This window comes from Oryx dammah, unplaced genomic scaffold (assembly GCF_014754425.2).
Source record: "Oryx dammah isolate SB20612 unplaced genomic scaffold, SCBI_Odam_1.1 HiC_scaffold_2, whole genome shotgun sequence".
In the NCBI taxonomy this organism is placed as follows: domain Eukaryota; kingdom Metazoa; phylum Chordata; class Mammalia; order Artiodactyla; family Bovidae; genus Oryx; species Oryx dammah.
The window spans coordinates 163143069-163163861 of NW_024070186.1; the positions used below are offsets into that span (position 1 = coordinate 163143069).

Here is a 20793-nt window from a genome sequence, read left to right on the forward strand (position 1 = left end):
GCTCAGCGGTTAGAGCAAGCAGAGATCTCTGGCACGTGGATTAATCTAGTGACTTGGGTGACATTTGGAGCATTAATTGGGGACACAAAGAACCCTAAACCATATCCCCTCTGCACAGTTAAATGAGGCATAGGCCCTACAAGATAAAAACTGGCATTAACAGTTTAGACACATGACTCATTATTTTTTGTTGTGATGGTGAAAATAATGTGCCAACATGATAGTGTCACAGGAGAAAAATCAGTGACTAAAGGCTGTATTTCTTCTAGCCACCAAAGCAAATGGGTGGCAAAGAATGTGTGATTTTCACCAGGGCCACTGGTGATATAAAATTAAGCTTCTTAGTCTTTGCTTGTATCCCTGTACCCCTGGAATGGGGCATTAAACACTATTTCTGGATGGGGTTGTGGGGGAGGTCTTTGTGTGTGCTCAGTCTCTCTGTTGTGTCTGACTCTTTTTGATCCCATGGACTGTAGCCTGCCAGGCTCCTCTGTCCATGGGATTTCCCAGGCAAGGATACTGGAGTGGGTTGCCATTCCCTTCCCCAGGGGATCTTCCCGATCCAGGGATTGAAGCTGGGTCTCCTGCATTGCAGGCGGATTCTTTACCTTTTGAGCCACCAGGGAAGCATGGGGGCAGTGGGGGAGGTAAGGATTGGGTCTTCATTCCTTCCTTATTTTGCTAGAAGGACATGGTGGAAAAGAAAGGTTAAGGAAAACCTGCTCACCTCAGAAAACCAGCAATGGTGGTTCCCCATCTTGAGACATTTGGCAAATCTCATTTTCCTACAGATGTTGTTGGACATAAATTGATGATTTCAAGAAGCAAATAGAATATTCTGCAATGCTCGGTATTAAGGAGTTCAGTGTGATCAGATGGGGCTTTGTCAAATTGAAGTATTTGAATTAACTGACACCGTAAAAGCGAAAGTGTAAAGCTTTGCTTTTCTTCCAAGCTAATCAATGAAGATTAATATTCTATGGGAACCTGATTTTGCAGATGGAGCTGCGCAGCACTGTTTTCCCTTCCATTTTTTTTCTTCTAGTAAATAAATCATTTTTATTATACTGTATGAATTTACTTAGCTCTTTTAATAGCCTTTGTAAGAATAATGCTTCCTTTGATTATATTACATTTTTAAATGTGTGCTGTGTGTAATACAATTCTGCTGTCGAGAGGAGGGGGTTAGTGAGGGACGGAAGAGTTACTGAATAGATCAGCTTTACCATCATATCCCCTGTGTTTTAAACAGGATGAAGAAATATCTGGGAGTCCTGGGGGCTTTAGGAGTAAATTACTAAGAATTTGCTTGGATGAAAATGGTTCATACCTGTGCCTGGGTGTAAAACTTTTTTTTTTTTTCTATTTTGTTTTTTCTACTGAAGAAGATTAGATTCATCTGAAAGGACTTGGTCTTTGTGGGCGACCCTGGTGGCTCAGACTGTGAAGAATCTGCCTGAAATGCAGGAGACCCCGGTTCGATCCCTAAGTCAGGAAGATCCCCTGGAAAAGGAAATGGCAGCCCACTCCAGCATTCTTGCCTGGAGAATTCCATGGACAGAGGAGCCTGGTGGGCTACCGTCCATGGGGTGGCAAAGAGTCAAACACTATTCTGGTGGTTATTTCGTACATTTTATACCTTCAAGGTACTAGAAATTTTATTTGATTTTTCACCCCTGTAGAAGGGAAATAAGCTTTATAATCCCAGGGCAAACATCCACATGTATACATTGATCAGGCACTTTTTGACTTAGCAGATACTGCATGTGGTCTCATTCACAGTTGATACCGTGACTTCTCACCCTGAATTCTTGGAGCTTTAATCCTTGAAGGACAGAGACAGCTTGACCTTCACAAAATGTACATCGCATGAGACAAGGAAAGAGAACGAGGGAGGGAGCAAGGGAGAGAGAGACAAACACAAAGAGCCAGAGATTTCATTAAAGACAAAAATACAGTATGGTTTTATGCCTTATAGTGAATCCTCAATTACTAAAGTTCCTGATAACAAGAGATCAGAGTCATCGAAGTTTTGCCTATATCCTATGTGCCCTTTATTTTGTACACAGTCAACAAATGAATCCTCTTGAAGTACTTTGCCCATCGAGTCACATTTTTTTTTAATTGAGGTATATTTGATGTACAACATAGTGAGTGAAAATGTTTAAAGCTTATAGTTCAAGTATAATTATTAGAAAATGTTGGTTTTATTCCCTGTGTTGTACAGTATATCCTTGCAGCTTATTCTCCTGCATGTAGTAAGTAGTTTGTGCCTCTTAATTCTCTAGCCATCTTGTGTCCCTCCCCCTTGCCTCTCCCACTGGTAACCACTAGTTAGTTCTCAATATCTGTGAGTCTATTTCTTCTTTTGTTTTATTTTTTAGATTCCACATATGTGAGATTATGCGGTATTTGTCTTTCTCCATCTGACGTATTTCACTAAGCATGTGTTAGTGGCTCAATTGTGTCCAACTGTTTATGACCCCATGGATTGTAGCTCACCAGGCTCCTCTGTCCATGGGATTCTCCAGGCAAGATTAGTGGAGTGGGTCGCCATTTCCTTCTCCAGGAGATCTCCCCGACCCAGGGATCGAACCCAGGTCTCCTGCATTGCAGGCAGATTGTTGACCGTTTGAGCCACCCTAATACCCCCCAAGTCCATCTGTGCTGTTGCAGATGGCGGAGTTTCATTCTTTATGGCTGAGCAGTACTCCATTGTGTGTATCTATCTATGTATATCATATCTTCTTTATCCATTTATCTGTTGATGGACAGTTCGGTTGCTTCCACCTCTTGGCTATTGTAAGTAATGCTGCTATGAATATCAGGGTGCATGTATCTTTTCAAATTAGTGTTTTTGTTTTTGATAAATACCCAGGAGTGGAATTGCTGTGTCATATGATGTTTTCAGTTATAAAAACAGCAACATATCATATAATTCAACAGAATACACATCCATGTTATAAATATATGTGTTACTTGCTCAGTCATGTCCTACTCTGTGACCCTGTGATCTGTAGCTCACCAGGCTCTTCTGTCCAGGGATTCTCCAGGCAAGAATACTGGAGTGGATTGCCATGCCCTTCTCTAGGGGGGTCTCTCCAACCCCGGGATCAAATCAGGGTCTCCTGTATTGCAGGCCGATTCTTTACCATCCGAGCCACCAGGGAAGCCCTTATAACTATATACATGCATATTATTTTAGCCTGGAGGAACATACTATGGTCTCCCCTGATTCAGCATCCTTCCACTCAGTACCTTTTGGAGATCTTTGCATGTCAAAATGTGTAGATCAATTTTATTCTTTTTTAAAAGGCTACACAGTCCCTGAGGTTATGGATTTGTCCACACTTATTTGGACAAATATTCACCCCCTTGTTGACGGAAACAAAAGTCCCTCTCCACTGCCAATTTTCACTATCATTAGCAATGCTCATGACCATCTTAGGATAAGTACCTCTGTATATAGGGGTGAACTTTTTTAATAGAATATATTCCTAGAAGTAGAAGCCTTGAGCCTTTCAAAAGATCACCCATCTTTGCCTTTCATATGGTGAGTGCATGTTTTGCAGTTATATAACCAGTAATAGATGTACAGTGAGCTTTGTGAGCAAAAAAGTGCTCACCTTAAATTTGGTGAAACGGTCTCTTACCCCAAATTTGGACCACCTAAAAAAGACAAATTGAAACCTTTTGAGTTATTAACTCTTAACAGCACCTAAGCTATGAGTTAGTTTGCAGAGGCAAAGCCTTCCTCATATGATATTCAAAAAGCTGCAAAATGCAAAGCAGCTAGGAATGTGATGTGTGTGTGTGGTGTGTGTGTGTGTGCACACACACATTTTGGACATTTTGCATCCAAGTCAGTATGAAAAGATAGAAATAGTTGGAGTAGCTGCCGTTTTGCTCTGGAGGTCCAAAGTCATGTATCTAACAGCTCTAAATTTCTACCCTGAACAGGATGTATATGCTCACTATATCCTTTAATAAAGGCGCAGAAATGGGCCATGTAGTCTGCATTAAAGCATGAATGAACACTCTTCATTTTAAGAAGCACTCAAGCACTCTGAAAATTAGCACTGGAACATGGTTCCAAATGAAATTGACACCATGAGCCTAATGAGAACTGAATACCATGTATCTATCTCCTCTAGTTCAAGATCTTTCTCTCCTGTCATCTGAATGGTTCTGAAGCGCTGTCTCCTCCTGGACACAAGTCTCTTCAAGGCTGAGTGTCTTTCCTCCCTTCCCCTGCCTGGCTGAGAATAAAAGCCCCTGTGGTTTTTTCTTCTCCTCTTTCCGCTCTGATTTGGGGTTTAGCCCCATGCATCCCTGGTATATATCTGTCTGGCAACTGCTTTCTTTCTCTTTCTGTGCCCACTCACCTCTCTTTCTTTACTGCCATTTTTAGTTTTATGTGTGATGACTATTGTGCTTTGCAAACAGCCAGAACTGACTGATAAATACACAATATTTGTTGGTTGGAAAATTGTCTGAGTAGGAAAAGGTCCCTTGGCTATGAAGATAATGCTCTAAGGAATTTAAGATTGCAAACAGAACAAGGTTTGAGGACTTATGAGGGCTTTTTAAGCATTTGCTTAAAAATCATGTGTTCTACCATGTTCCTTGGAGGATGACATGGCAACCCACTCTAGTATTCTTGCCTGGAGAATCCCCACAAATAGAGGAGACTGGTAGGCTGCAGTCCATGGGATCTCAAAGAGTCGGACACAACTGAGTGACTAAGCATATATTGTTCCTTAAATATAGGGTCAAAAGATATTTCTTTTTAGCATTTTACTAAGATATATTTCTTTTAGCAAAAGATATGTTTCTATGCCTTTCTTGAAGAAATAGGTATGTTTCTCTTACATTAATGATGAAAAGTTCCTGGTAAGGATTGGGCTTTCCCATGTTAAACAAATCCTTAGATGGGTTCCCATCCTTCATGGGGCTTCCCTGGTGGCTCAGATGGTAAAGAATCTGCCTGCAATGCAGGAGACCCAGTTCCATCCCTGGGTTCTGGAAGATTCCCTGGAGAAGGGATTGGCTGCCCACTCCAGTATTCTTGACTGGAGAACCCCATGGACAGAGGAACTAGGAGAGCTATAGTCAGTCCATGGGGTCACAAAGAGTCAGACACAACTGAGCAACTAACACTTTCACATTTCATCCTTCATAGAAAAAATATTTTTGGAGCACTTGCTGTGTGCCCAGAAATGTTGACAGATATTTGACATAAAGTAGTGGATAGGATATTCAAATGTCTTGCTCATACAGCTTCCGTTCAAATGGAAAATTACTGCTAACACATCATTCTAGTTATCTATTGTTGTATAAAGCGTGGTGGCTAAACTTAGTGCCTGAAAACAACACACGCTTATCATCTCATAGATTCTTTGGGTCAGGGATGCTTCAGCTGCAGCATAATTTGGACCAGTCTTTGTTCAGTAGTTTTGGTAGGTTGTTGGGGCCAAAATCATTGTTAAGTCTCTAGGGGAGTAAGATGCACCACTGAGCTTTCTTGGGTGGCTCTCCTGTGGCTCCCAGTTGGCTTCAGAGAGTCTGCTGCTCAGGTTCCCTGGTTTCCCCAAAATGAGGAATTCCAAGGAGAGTGGGAGAGTTCACCCAAGATGGAAAACACAGTCATTTTATGACCTCATCTTGGAAGTGACGTCTCATCACTCCTGCTCTACCCAGTTTGTGAGTCCATTAACCTAACCTCCCTACAATGGGAGGGAATCACACAGGTCAGAGATCTTTGGGAACCATCTTAAGGAGATTCCTATACATTTATTAAAAACTTACCCTGGGAAGCACTAAGAAAAGCATGAAAACAGCAAAAATGGTCATCATGGCTAATGACATTTATTGAAGACTTGATATTGTAATAGCCTTGTATTAAAAGTGATAGTAATAAAAATTCACACTTTTTAAGCTTTTTGTTTTCTATTGGGGTGTAGCTAATTAGCAAACAATGTTGTAGTAGCTTCAGGTGAGCAGCGAAGGGACTCCGCCATACATATACATGTATCCATCGTCTCCCAAATTCCCTCCCATACAGGCTGCCATATAACATTGAGAAGAAAAGCTCACATTTGTTGTGCAAACACTGAGTGTCAAACACTGAGCTCTGTGACTCATGTGCCTCTTTTTATGTAATCCTTACAGTGATCCTCAGTTCACAAGTACTAGCGGGGATTTAGTCACTCAGTGGTGTCCGACTCTTGAAACTCCACGGACTGTACCTTCCAGGCTCCTCTGTCCATGGGATTTCCCAGGCAGGAGTACTGGAGTGGGTTGCCATTCCCTTCTCCAGGGGATCTTCCTGACCCAGGGATTGAATCTGGGCCTCCTGAATTGCAGGGGAATTCTTTACCTAATGAGCCACCAGGGAACCCTGTTTTATCATATGTCCATTTTATAGATGTGGAAACTGAGGCGCAGATAACAGTGATCTCTGAAATTCCCTTCTCCATGTGATACACCTTAGGGTCACAGTTTTGTCTCACTCAACCACCCACATATTACGTCTAAAGTCATTTCCACCACTTTCCTGAACATGCAAACAGAGAGAAAACTCGGATGACCAGGCAACCAATTTTCACCACTCCCTTTGCTCTATCTGTCTCTAAAAGCCTAGAGGTAAAGGAAAATCCCTAAGCAGGTCATGAGGAGTCACCCAAGTAGTTTTGAGGCCGGGGTATTATTTTAAGGCTACGGTTCCCGGTGGTCTAGTAATATTGCAGTCCCACACACCAATATCTCTGCTTGTCCCAACCTCCCCTCCTCCTAAACCAATTTATGAGAAAGAAGCCTCACTTTGGAAGCAAGTAAATTGTCCATAAATAGTCAAGCTGTGGATGGGTTGCTGCTCTCGCCGACTGTACATTTCCATTCAATGAGTTTATTAAAGCTTAAAACAGAACCTTTTAGAACAGAAAATGAAAACCGATGATACCAAAGGCAAGGGCTATGGGGATAAGAAAGTGCAATTCATGTGACTTGGTGGAACGCCAGTGGAGCCACCGTTAGATGATTCCTTCGGCGGTACTCGACTCAGTTTTAAGGTAAATGAGACAGAGAGGTCCCTGGGGATGCTCAGCGTCCATCTGGCTGCTGGTTATGAACACATCCTCTGTACCAACCGCCGTGCTAGGCACTGATGTACGATGCACACAGGATACAGACCGTGTCCTCAAGGACTTCACAGTCTTCTGGGAGAGTCAGTGGATGATGTAGATAATGTGATGTGTGCTAGGCAGAGGAAGTTTAGGATTCTAGGGGGGCAAATAGACTTGAAAGGAATAAGGCAGGGAGCCTTCTTGGAGGAGGTATTGTCTTAAGCTGAGAGGTGAGGCCAAGAAAGGGTTAGACAAGTGAAGACAAAGGAGAGGACATTTGGCCAAAGATTAAATAAAAATACCCGAAGTCAACTGAAATGATGATACATTTGCACAACTGCACGGAATTAGGTATATTGAAGAAAATATAGCAAAGTGAGGGCGGGAAAGAGAAGGCGGAGAGGTGACAGGTTGAGAAAGTAGCCTAGGTTCAGATCAGGATGTAACTTCTATGCCATATTAAGTGTTTGGGGTTTGCAGCAAGTGCATTTATGTATTTAAAACCAGTGGAAAAAGCTATCCTCTCAATGAACAGCCTACCTCATTTTTGTGGATTAGAGAGTTTGAGGAATAATTTTGAATCAATGATAAGGTATTAACACCCCAAATATTTTATATTTCTGAAAGCCATGGGGAAACGCATGGAGGCGATATGACATGGTTATTAAGAGTACAGCTTCTGGAATCAGAATTTCAGTAAGTTCCCTATGTATGAACAAGTTCTGTTCCAAGCATGTCTGTCAGTCCAATTTGTTTGTAAGTCCATTAATGTTAGCCTAAGTACCCAACTAGCACAATTGGCTATATAGTACTATACTGTAATAGGTTTATAATACTTTTCACACAAATAATTCATAAAAAAAACACAAAAATAAAGAAAACATTTTTAATCTTACAGTATAGTTCCTTGAACGATACCCGTAAAGAACAGCTGGTAAAGAATCCACTTGCAATGTGGGAGACCTGGGTTCGATCCCTTGGTTGGGAAGATCCCCTGGAGAAAGGAAAGGCTACCCACTCCAGGGTTCTGGCCTGGAGATTCCATGGATTGTATAGCCCATGGGGTCGCAGAGTCAGACAGGACTGAGCAATTTTCACTTCACTTCATAGTTCCTTGAAAAGTACAGTAGTACCAGCTACATCACCTTTGCTTTTACATTTCCTTCTGGAATCCTGGGCTTGAAATAAAGATGCTGCACTACAGTATTCTATACGGTTGTTGCTGTCATTGTTTAAGCATTAAGTCGTGTCCGACTCTTGCAACTCCATGGACTGTGGCCCGCCAGGCTCCTCTGTCCATCGGCGCTCCCAGGCAAGAATACTGGAGTGGGTTACCATTTTCCTCTCCAGGGGATCTTCCCAACCCAGAGATTGAACTTGCATCTCCTGCAGTGGCAGGCAGATTCTTTACCACTGAGCCACCTGGGAAGCCCACTCTATACAGTACTGTAAAGTATACAAAAGCACAACCACTTGGTGAGGATGCGCTCACGTGGCGATGTTTGCCAGACACGTGAACTAACATACATGAACGAACGTGCAAACACACAGTCACATCTTTGAAAGTTCACAACTTGAAGATTCCTAAGTAGGGGACTTAACTGTGTATAAGTGGGAGTTCTAGCTCAATCATTTGCTTAGTGTATGACTTTGGAAAAATTGTTCTGCCTCTAGGAATCTCCATTTCATCTGAAAAAAAAAATAGAGATGATAGTAATATCACCTCGTGGAACTTTGGCCTCGTGGAAATTTTGTGTTCATTTTCTATGCTGCAGAGAAAATTACCACAGACATAGGGGCTTAAGCAACACACATTTATTATCTCACAGTTTTCTGTGAGTCAGGATTTGGACATAGCCTAGTCGGGTCCCCAGTGTAGGACCTCACAGAGTATTGGCTAGGATTGGGTTCTCATCAAAGCCTTGCCTGGATCTGCTTCCAAACTTCCTTATATTGTCAGCAAAAAGCATCTCCTTGTGGCATTAAGATTCATGGCAACTTGCTTCCTCAAAGCCAGAAATGGAGAGGAAAGAAGCAGGGAAGGAGAGAGACTCCAGCAAGAAAGATGTTATAATCTTATACATGTGTGCTTGCTAAGTTGCTTCAGTCATGTCCAACTCTCTGTGACCCCATGGACTGTAGCCCACCAAGCTCCTCTGTCCATGGGGATTCCCCGGGCAAGAATACTGGAGTGGGTAGCTGTGCCCTCCTCCAGGGGATCTTCCCCAAACCAGGGATCAAACCCATGTATCTTATGTCTCCTGTATTGGCAGATGGGTTCTTTACCACTAGCACCACCTGGGAAGCCCCAGATCTTATGTACATGTCCTCACAAAGCCTATCACCTTTGCCCCTGGATGGGAGCAAGTCCCCAGATCCTGCCCACACTCCAAGGGAGGAGATGACCCAAAGGTGTGAATACCAGGAGGGTAAGGGCCATGATAGGAAGCGCTGTATAATCTGTACAACTCAAGGATCCAGTAGATGTAAGCACATAAAGAAAGACAGAAGGAGTTTAGCCTGCTGCCCGGCACACAGACAGCTTTCTCGAATCTATGCCCGTTATCGTTCAGTCACTGATGATTTGAGGGCAATGCGACAGACCGTTTCTGTGGGTTGGGCGTTAGATGCTCTAGACCCGTCACTGCTACTGGTCAGATGCTAGTGAAGGAGAAGTCAAGATTACCTTTCTCAGGTGATGGACATCTTGTAGGTGGAATAAAGCCCATCTATAAAAATAAGCCACCCGGGGAAGGTAGCTCAAATACTCTTATCCTCTAGCACCATGGGTACAGTAGTAAAACTTACACTAGAAAATGATGAGCAAAGAAATGGGAACCAAAAGCAAATAGAAAGAAGGAAGTACTAAAGATAAGAACAGAAATTAGTGACACTGAAAACAGAGAACACCCATCAAACCAAAACTAGTTCTTTCAAAGTATAAAGAAAATGTAGAAAGACTGATAGAAAAGGTGACATGACAAAAATGATAAATAGCACATACATTAATAAGATGATAAGCAACTTTTGCAACCATGGGACCCCATGGTCTGTAGCCCACCTGGCTCCTCTGTCCATGCAGTTCTCCAGGCAAGAATACTGAAGTGGGGAGCCATCCCTTTCTCCAGAGCATCTTCCTGACCCAGGGATCAAACCCAGGTCTCCTACACGGCAGGCAGATTCTTTACTGTCTGAGTCACCAGGGAAGCCCTTATTACAGTCTATGCACATTTATTTAATAACTCAAATGAAACAGATGAATTCCCTAAAATCATTAGCAAAAGTCACCTGGATGAACTAGATAGTTTAAATAGTTCAAAAACTTTTAAAGAAATTTGCTTAAAATATCCTACAAAAACAAAACTTTATATGCACTCAGATGGTATCACTGGTTATTCTAACACACGTCTAATATTGAAAAAATTGCCAATTATATACAGTGTCTTCCAAATAGAGAAAATGAGGGAATTCATCCAAGCTCATTTTATGAAGCCAGCACTAACCTTATCCCAAAAGCACACAAGAGAGTTTTTTGGGTGATGAAACTATTCTGTTTCCAAATTGTGTTAGCAATTACAAAACTCTATATGTTGTGTTTAAATTTATAGAACTGTACACTCAAAATATCAAGTTTATAATATTAAACAATAAAAGTAAATATAAGCCCCTAACAATAAGCTATATGAGACTAGAGGCTGATTTGTTTTTTAATTTATTGGAGTATAATTGATTTATAACTTTGTGTTAGTCTCTGGTACATATCAAAGTGAACCAGTTATACGTACATGAACGTTTTTAGATCTTTTCCCGTATAGATCATTGCAGAATGTTGAGTAGAGTTCTTTGTGATACACAGTAGGTCAATATTAGTTATCTATTTCACATATGCTGCTGCTGCTAAGTCGCTTCAGTCGTGTCTGACTCTGTGCGACCCCCTAGATGGCAGCCCACCAGGCTCTCCCGTCCCTGGGATTCTCCAGGCAAGAATACTGGAGTGGGTTGCCATTTCTTTCTCCAATGCATGAAAGTGAAAGTGAAGTCGTGTCTGACTCCTAGAGATCCCATGGACTGCAGCCTACCAGGCTCCTCCACCATGGGACCTTCCCGGCAAGAGTACTGAAGTGGATTGCCATTGCCTTCTCCTTCTGTACTATTTTACATATAGTAGTGTGTCTATGTCAGCCCCAATCTCCCAATTTATCCCTCTTCTCCATTTCCCCCCCTGGTAACCATAAGTTTGTTTTCTACATCTGAAACTCTATTTCTGTTTTGTAAAAAAGTTCATTTGTACCCATCTTTAGATTCCACATATAAGTGATATCATCTATTTGTCTTTCTCTGACTTCTCTCTCTGACTTCACTCAGTATGACAATCTCTAGATGTATCCGTGTTGCTGCAAATGGCTTCCTTTTTTGTTATGGCCAACAGCCCACTGTGTATAAGTGTCCCACATCTTCATTATCCACTCCTCTGCCAATGGACATTTAGGTTGCCTCCATGTCTTGACTACTGTAAACAGTGCTGCTATGAACGTTGGGGTGCATGTACCTTTTTGAAGTATGGTTTTCTCTGAATATATGCCCAGGAGTGGGAATGCTGGATCATATGGTAGCTCTGTTTTCAGTATTTTTAAGGACCCTTCCTACTGTTCTCCATAGTAGCTGTAACAATTTACATTCCCACCAACAGTGTAGGAGGGTTCCCTCTTCTCCATACCCTCTCCAGCATTATTTGTAGATTTTTTGATGATGGCCATTCTGACCAGTGTGCGACTGGTATCTCATGGTAGTTTTGATTTCCATCAGAATAGAGTCTTTATATACATTGTTATCTTTCTATCTCCAGCCCCTGGCATAGTTCCTGACAAAAGTTGCACACTTCAAAATATATGAGGATTGCATAAATGGAAGAATGGAGAATTAGTTTTAAAAAGTCATGTGTTAGGAACTAGCCCCAGGGGAATGCAGGGTGTACCTAAACATATATATTTATATTTACATTATAATATTTTGCAATAATAGATGTCTTCTGGCTAATAAGATGCACTATTTTATATTTAAATTTTTCAATATGAAGAGGCCACTGGTGGGTTTTTCACAGCAGCAGAGGGTGGGAAATTGGAATTGGTCACCTGACCCAGTTTCTGCTTTAAGATCACACAGTTTGCAGTGGAGAGTAGAAAGGAGAGGGACAGGATGGAATCTTCCTGTTTTAATCAATATGATATCGGTGAATATTACATACTTCTTTGCACATGTGTTGTATATCTATTGCTCTATCTGATTCTAAAAATGGAATGAATGGGTCAAAGGATGTGCATATTTACGGATATTATAGATAAAACTGCATGACCCTTCAAAATGACTAGTGTTTTATACTTTTACCCAGTATCAGGAGAGTTTTAATAGACTTGAAGATACAGTATATCTAAGTCATGTCTCTAACACTGTATACCTCTGTACTTTATTCCTCGGTATACACTGTATACTTATGTATAGTACTTATTTCTTTTTCATAATAATAATAATAACTTGTGGCTTTTAAAACTTGCTCATGATAATAACTTGTAGCTTTTTAAATGACTTCTGATAATGTCTTCTCCAACAGAGTATCATACCCTTGACTTTCTAGTACTCCTTCCCAACGCATCCCAACACGTTAACATTACAATCTTCTAACCCCCACTACCCAAAGGCAAACAAACCAACCCAAAGAAAAGGCAGCTGGCTTTAGTATCAAGGTTGCCAAAGGGGAAATCACACTTTCCAGTGAAAATAAGACAGCCGGTGTACAAACAGTCCGTATCTCATTTCTACTGTATGACTCTGATTCATAAATTACTAAAGTGTTTTCCTGAGAAATAAATATTTCACTCGCCAGTGGCAGACTTACGAGCTAATTAAAATCTGAACCCTGGAAGAAAGAGTGCCATCAGCTAGATTCACAGGGCTGGAAAGTGCCTGGCTACTCCTTGTCTCAGAGAAGACGCTTGTGTGCGGAAAGGAGGGGCCTGGCTTATTAAGAGCAACACTTGGGTTTGGACAAAGGGAGGTCTCTGTTGAAGCTGAGATATTTCAAGAAAACCAAAAGTGACGACACAGAGGTTTTTCTGCTCTTGGGAAGAGAGAGGCAGAGCCACTTATTGGTTAAATACATAACCTTGGGGGTCAGATTTGTTGTTATTTCGTCACTAACTCTTTGCAACCCCATGGGCTGTAGCCCACCAGGCTCTTCTGTCCCTGGGATTTCCCAGTCAAGAATACTGGAGGGGGCTGCCGTTTCCTTCTCAAAGGGATCTTCCTGACGCAGGGAGGACCCTGCATCTCCTGCAATAGCAGGTGGATTCTTTGCCAACTGAGCCACCAGGGAAGATAGATGGGTTCAAATCCCAGCTCTGTCACTTAGCAGTTGTAGGACTTTGGGTTCATTGCTGTCTTTTTAAACCTCAGCATCTCCATGCATACAATAAGCATAGAAAGACCATCCTCCTCACCAGGACATGAGTGTTAACAGAAGTAATGTATTTAGACCATTAGCAGTGTGCCAAGCAAACAGTTACTCAATGAATGTTAGGCAACTAGCCCCAGCTGTTTTATTCTCATGAAGTCACGTGTATATGTCCAGTTTTTCTTTTGGAAGTTCACAGCCCATTGGCTTATAAGCAGTTTTTCAGTACACAATGTTTTACTTCCTTGGAAAATAGCACATTCTTTTAGGACTTACTATGTGCTGAGTTAGGGAGGGTTCAAGTACTCTATATGCACTCTCATTTGGCTCAGACGGTAAAGAATCTGCCTGCAATGTGGTAGGCCTGGGTTCAATCCCTGGGTCGGGAAGATGCCCAGGAAGAGGGCATGGCAACCCACTCCAGTATTCCTGCCTGGAGAATTCCATGGACAGAGGAGCCTGGCAGACTACAGTCCATGGGGCTGCAGAGTCAGACATGATTGACTGACTAACACTTTCACTTTCTCATTTAATCCTCACTATAAACCGAAAAGATGGATATCATTAGCTCCACTTTATGGAGGATGCTGACCTATAGTGGTAGATGATGAATTATTTGCTCCAGAACTCAATATAAATTGCTCTTTTAAATATACATTTTTAAATTTATCACAGTTTTAGCCTCAAACAGCTGTAAAGGGCTGACCTTAGATTTTGATTCCAAATCCTTGGTAGAGAGAATCTAATTGGTCCTTACTGGACTCCTTTGGTCTAAACAGCTATGAGAATGGTTCATGTAATCATATATAGTGGCCAGCGTCGAGATTGCAGTTTCAGAGAAAGAAAGTCTCTGTGAATTGAGTACAGATGTCTTTCAAAAGCACACAATTATTATTCAGCATTTTCCACATTTTCTTTTATTCCTGGTGTTATCAGCAATATGGAGTATTTTTCACAGTACATATCACCCTGTGTTTGATTTCAAGAGAGGAGATACTGTTAAATATAATGATAATAACAACAATGCCAGTAAGAGTGACTAATAGTGTTTGCTATATATCAGATCTGGTTATAAGCATTTTATAAGTAATAACTTATTTGATACTTACTATCACTGAATGGAACTGAATAGATACTATCAACCCCAATTTATAGATGCCAAGGTAATACCAAGGTGTGGAAAAGTAAGTGTTTTATTTTTAAACAATAAACAGAGCTATTTCTGATAATTGGGGTTTTACTTGCCAGTCTTCCAGAATCGAGTGTTTACTGTGTGTGTGTGTGTGTGTGTGTGTGTGTGTGTGTGTAGTACATATTTCTACATCTTCGCTATTGTGTATAATGCTGCAATGGATACAGCATATATTTCTTTGAGACAGTGATTTTATTTCCGTCAGATATAAACCCAGAAGTGGTATTGCTGGATTATAAGTAGTTCTATTTTTAATTTTTTGAAGAACTTTCATAGTATTTTCTGCAGTTTGTGCCCGTGTGCTAAGTTGCTGCAGCCGTGTCCAACTCTTAGTGATCCCATGGACTGTAGCCCTCCAGGCAAGAATACTGGAGTGGGTTGCCATGCCCTCCTCCAGAGGATCTTCTTGACCCAGGGACTGAACCCGCATCTTCTTGGCTCCTTCCTTTGTCGGTGGAACCTTCACCTCTGAGCCACCAGGGAAGCCCCATTTTCCACGGTGGCTATGCCAATTCCCATTCTCGCCAATGGCGCGCAGGAATTCCCTTTGCACCACATCCTGGCCAGTGACTTGTTACCTGTGTGAATAATAGTCATTCTAATAGGTGGGAGGTGATCTCTTATTACGGTTTTGATTTGATGAATTGGCCATTTGTATGTCTTCTTCAGAAAATGTCTTTTCAGTTCCTCTGCCTTTTTAAATTGGATAATTAGCTTCCTTGCTACTGAGTTGTATGACTTTCTTTTTATAATTTTTATAATTTTTCTTTCAATACAGTTGATTTATAATATTCCATGTATTTCATTTTCAGATTCCTTTCCATTATAGTTTATTATAAGACACTGAATATATTTACCTGTACTAGCCCAGTAGGTCACTTTTGTTTATCTATTTAATATAAAGTAATGTATATCTGTTACTTACAAATTCCAAATGTATCCCTCTCCCTCCCTTTCACCTTTGGTAGCCATAGTTTGTATTCTGTTTATGAATCTGTTTCTGTTTTGTAAATAAATCCATTTGTATCATTTTTTTTAGATTCTGCATATAAGTGATATCACATTTCTGTGTTTTTCTGCATGTGGCTTTCTTATACACTTAGATGTTAACTTCTTTTACAATATATAGTTTATAAATACTTTCTTCTGTTCTTCTTCATTCTATTGACTGTTTCTTTAGCTTTGCTTCCCAGGTATCATTAGTGGTAAAAAAAAAAAAAAACCCACCTGCCAATGCAGGAGACAGAAGACACACGCGTTTGACCCCTGTGTCCCTGGATTGGGAAGATCCCCTGGAGGAGGGCATGGCAACCCACTCCAGTATTCTTGCCTGGAGAATCCCATGGACAGAGGAGCCTGGCAGGCTATGGTCCATAGGTTTGCAAAAGAGGACACAACTGAAGTGACTTAATACGATAGTACAATTAGCTTTGCAGAAGCTTGAGTATTCCTGCTTGTTTATTTTGCTCTCAGTGCTCATGCTTTTAGTCTCATATCAAAAAAAAAAAAAACGTTGCCAAGACAGATGTCGGGTAGCTTTCTTTTCATGTTTTCTTCTAGTGTTATATATTTTCAGATCTTATATTTAAGGCATTAATTAATGTCAAGTTAATTTTTGGTGAGTTGTGTAATATAGTTATTTTGCTTGTGGATATACACTTCCCAACACCATTTTTTGAAAAGAGATTCACTTTTCTGGTGAGTATCCTTGGCTCCTTTATCAAGTATTAGTTGACTGTGTATTTGAGGGTTTATTTCTAGGCTCTAGATACTGTTCCATCAGTCTATGTGTCTGTTTTTTTATAGCAACACTGTATATTGTTTTTGATTACTATAGTTTTGTAGTATAGCTTGATCAGAAATTGTGATAACTTCAACTTTGCTTTTTTTTTTTTTATGAAGGTTAGTTTGGCTATTTGAGGTCATCTGTGGTTCCATATCAAATTTAGGATTGTGTTTTTCTAATTCTGTGAAAAACTCCATCCAAAGTTTGATAGGCATTGATAGAATCTGTGGATGGCTTTGAGTAGTATGGACATTCTGATATTAATTCTTCCAACCCATGAACATGTATCTTTTCATTTATTTGTTTATTCTATTTCTTACATCACTGTCTTATAATTTTCAGTGTACAGCTCCTTCCCCTCAGTTAAATTTGTTCCTATTTTATTCTTTTTGATGCCATTGTAAACAGGATTATTTTCCATGTTTATTTCTCAGCTAGTTTATTGTTAGCATATAGAATTGTAACTGATTTTTGTATGTTGATTTTGTATCCTGTAAGTCAACTGAATTTATTAGTTCTAACAGTTTTTGATGGTGTTTTTAGAATGTTTTATGTATAAGATCATGCCATCTGCAAACAGAAACAATTTTATCCCCTTTTTTCTTATTTTGATGCCTTTAATTTGTTTCTCTTGCCTAATTGCTCAAGGCTTTTTGAGGCTTATGCTTGGAACTGAAACACTCTCACTTCTGCCACATTCTTTTTGCCAGAGCAGACACAAGTCCAGTCCAGATCCAAAGGTTGGGGAAATAGATTACTGCTTTGTGGGAGGATACTGAGAGTCATGTAGAAAAATGGCAGTGATAGATAAGAGGGTGAATAACTGGGACCGTTTTTTGTAATCAGTCTGTGGTAGTGACTATTAAACTTGTTCAGAGTTACATGTCTGCAGGAATCAGACCAAATCGATCTGACTGCAGTATCCAAATTCCTCTTATAGTTTTCTAGGTTAGATCTTTTGGTTGCCTCAGTCCACAGGGAACTAATCACGCTGGTTAGGGCAATGAAGCATTCTCATTGGTTAGACTTGGATCATGTCTGTACCCCTGAGATGGGAGGGAGAAACCAGCCCCACCTGAACCGGAAGCAGTGTAGGGAGTGGTGCCGTAATGGAAAATCACTTTTAGAAGAGATGGATAGAGATCAGGCTGCCAATATATTGTCCCCCACTGAGAGGGCTGGGATGATAGGAAATGGGGGTAAAGTTCGAGGGGAAAGCCACATCTTCAGACTCTTAGATCACACATGGAGAGATGCTGCATTTGCTCTATTGACAGGGAGAGACAATTGAGGAGTTTCAATTGGCTTTAAGTAGATGCATCCAGTGGATAGCTGGATAATAAGGATGCTATGAGAATTAGGAAGAGATGTCTCATCGATACGGGGCAGGCATATCAAACTTCAAATGTCTTGGAATGTCCCAACAGAGTTGTCTGCCTTACTGTTTTATTAATTTATTTTTAATTGGAAGATGATTGCTTTACAATATCGTGTTGGTTTCTGCCATACATCAACATGAATCGGCCATGGGTATACTTATGTCCCTTCCCTTTTGAACCTCCCTCCCACCTCCCACCCCATTTCTCCTCTCTAGGTTGTCACAGAGGACTGGTTTGAGCTCCCTGAGTCATTCGGCAAATTCCCTCTGGCTGTCTATTTTATGCATGGTAATGTATACATTTCCATGATACTCTGTCAGTTTCTCCCACCTTCTCCTTCCTCTGCTGTGTCCACAACTCCTTTTCTATGTCTGCATCTCCATTGCTGCCCCGGAAAATAGGTGCGTCAGTACCATCTTTCTGGATTCCATATATATGTGTTAATATATGATATTTGTTTTTTCAACTTACTTCAGTATTATATATATATATTTTAATTCTCAGGGACTATCACAACTCCAAGCTTAAAGGAGGCATTTATCACACTTTGAATAAAAGAGGTGAATAGTGAGACGGATGGATGGATAATGAATGTATGGATTAAGAGAGATAGTGGATGTATGGATGGATGGAAGGATGGCTGCATAGATGGATAGGTGATAGATGAATAAATTAACAATGAATGAATGTCTGGATGGCAAGTTGAAACTTGCATTGTTTTCCACTTCACACCTCAAATTTTATGTGTCAGCAATACCAAATTGGATATACATTCTTCTACTTCCATTTATACCTGGCCTCTATGCCTTAAGGCCATATGGTCCCTTCTGTTTGGAATGTAATCTGCCCTGAATGTTTTCGTTTTTTGCTCTAATATTCTTCATTTTCTGAGGATTCATCATTCTGAAGCTAGTTGAATGGATTAGGTGCCCTTCCACATTGCTTCTGTAATTCTCCGAGCATATTTATATTATCAACCATGCTTTTTTTTTAGGATAATCACACTTTTGTGTATGTATGAACTCCTCAAAGCCAACATCTATGTCTTATTCATTTCTGTAACCCAAAGCCTAACATAGACCTGATTCAGAAAGAGTGCACATAGTAAGTGTATGCATAATAAGTGTAGGTCAATGACTACATGAATAGATTATTCATTGATGTACAAGTAATGTACATTGATAAGAATATGTTGTGTCTAACACAGAAATGTACATTGTATAGCCAATGACATTCCCAGTGTTCTTTTCCTTGATAAATACAGCTTAATAGAAAAAATAATCATGTTCTAGAAGCCCATTCTTGACAAAATTCTCCCCTTTGAATCCTGTGCCCCCACTTTGTCAGTATAATTTAGAAGAGTAGGAGAAAGTCAGAGGGGAGCCCAAGAGCCATGCCAGTCTCCTCACCTTACTAATAACCTGTCAGCTAATTGGGATGTCACCAAGAAGGGATCATTAGGAGACAGTAGTACAGCAAGAGTGCCTTCAGTTTTATGGTTGGTCCTGTATGGAGCAGACACAGTGCCTATAATTGCTGTTGTGTAGTTGTTAAGTCATGTCCAACCCTTTGCAACCCCATGGACTATGGCCTGCCAGGCTCCTCTGTCCATTGGATTTCCCGGGCAAGAATACTGCAGTGGGCGGCTATTTCCTTCTCCAGGGGACTTTTCTGACCCTGGGATTGAGCCCACCTCTCTTGCATCTCCTGCATTGGTTGGTAGATTCTTCTCTACTGAGGCACTGGAGTTATTTCTAACTAGGTGGTTATTTTAAAGGGTAGAAATCTATGACATTAAATTCTCTTTTTTATCATAAGAATAATAGCTTCTACTTAGACAGCACCTCTGGAGAAGGCAATGGCACCCCACTCCAGTACTCTTGCCTGGAAAATCCCATGGATGGAGGAGCCTGGTAGGCTGCAGTCCATGAGGTCGCTAAGAGTTGGACACGACTGAGTGACTTCACTTTCACTTTCATGCATTGGAGAAGGAAATGGCAACCCACTCCAGTATTCTTGCCTAGAGAATCCCAGGGATGTGGGAGCCTGGTGGGCTGCCGACTATGGGGTCGCACAGAGTCGGACACGACTGAAGCAACTTAGCAGCAGCAGCAACAGACAGTACCTACTCATATGTCAAGTTCTGCTGGCTACTTTATCTCTTCTGCTCAGGTAGGTTTTATAATCTCTGATTTTTAGTTGAGGAAACTGACAGGGAGAGGGCTGAAGACACTCAGTGCAAGGCCTGTGTCTGATAAGTGATTGGAGCTGAGATGTGAACCCAGGTTCACTTGACTCTGAACATTGCAATCTTTCCTGTGTACCATCCTAGCAACAGAGGGCTGAAAAGAATCTGCTTTGGATCTGATCAGTCTTCTCTTTCTGGCAAACACTAGGCAAAGCAGTTTCTCCTACACTGGAGGAGAGGCTTTTGTACAAATCGACCTTTTAATGTCTTGCTTGCTAAGTTGCTTCAGTTGTGTCTGACTCTTTGTAATCCTATGGACTGTAGCCTACCAGGCTCTTCTGTCCATGGGATTCTTCAGGCAAGAACACTGGAGTGGGTTTCATTTCCTTCTCCAGTACATGAAAGTGAAAAGTCAAAGTGAAGTGGCTCAGTCGTGTCCAACTCTTTGCGACCCCATGGACTGCAGCCTACCAGGCTCCTCTGCCCATGGGATTTTCCAGGCAAGAGTATTAGAGTGGGGTGCCACTGCCTTCGCCTAAGACACTGCAAATCAGAAATCTTGGAATGAGCCCTAGCATCTCAATTTTTAACATGAGACTTTTTTTTTTTCTTTCTGGCGATTCTGTTGATTTTGCAGACTAGAGTCAGAAGAAAAAAAGAAAAAAAAAAACACTTA

At 41.0% G+C, this 20793-nt stretch overlaps 1 protein-coding gene across 12 annotated transcripts in view; it reads left to right on the top strand.

Moving 5' to 3' along the window:
• RBFOX1 (RNA binding fox-1 homolog 1) overlaps positions 1 to 20793 on the top strand; it is a 1681944-nt gene that overhangs the window by 1032738 nt on the left and 628413 nt on the right. The gene's annotated exons all lie outside the window — the stretch shown is intronic.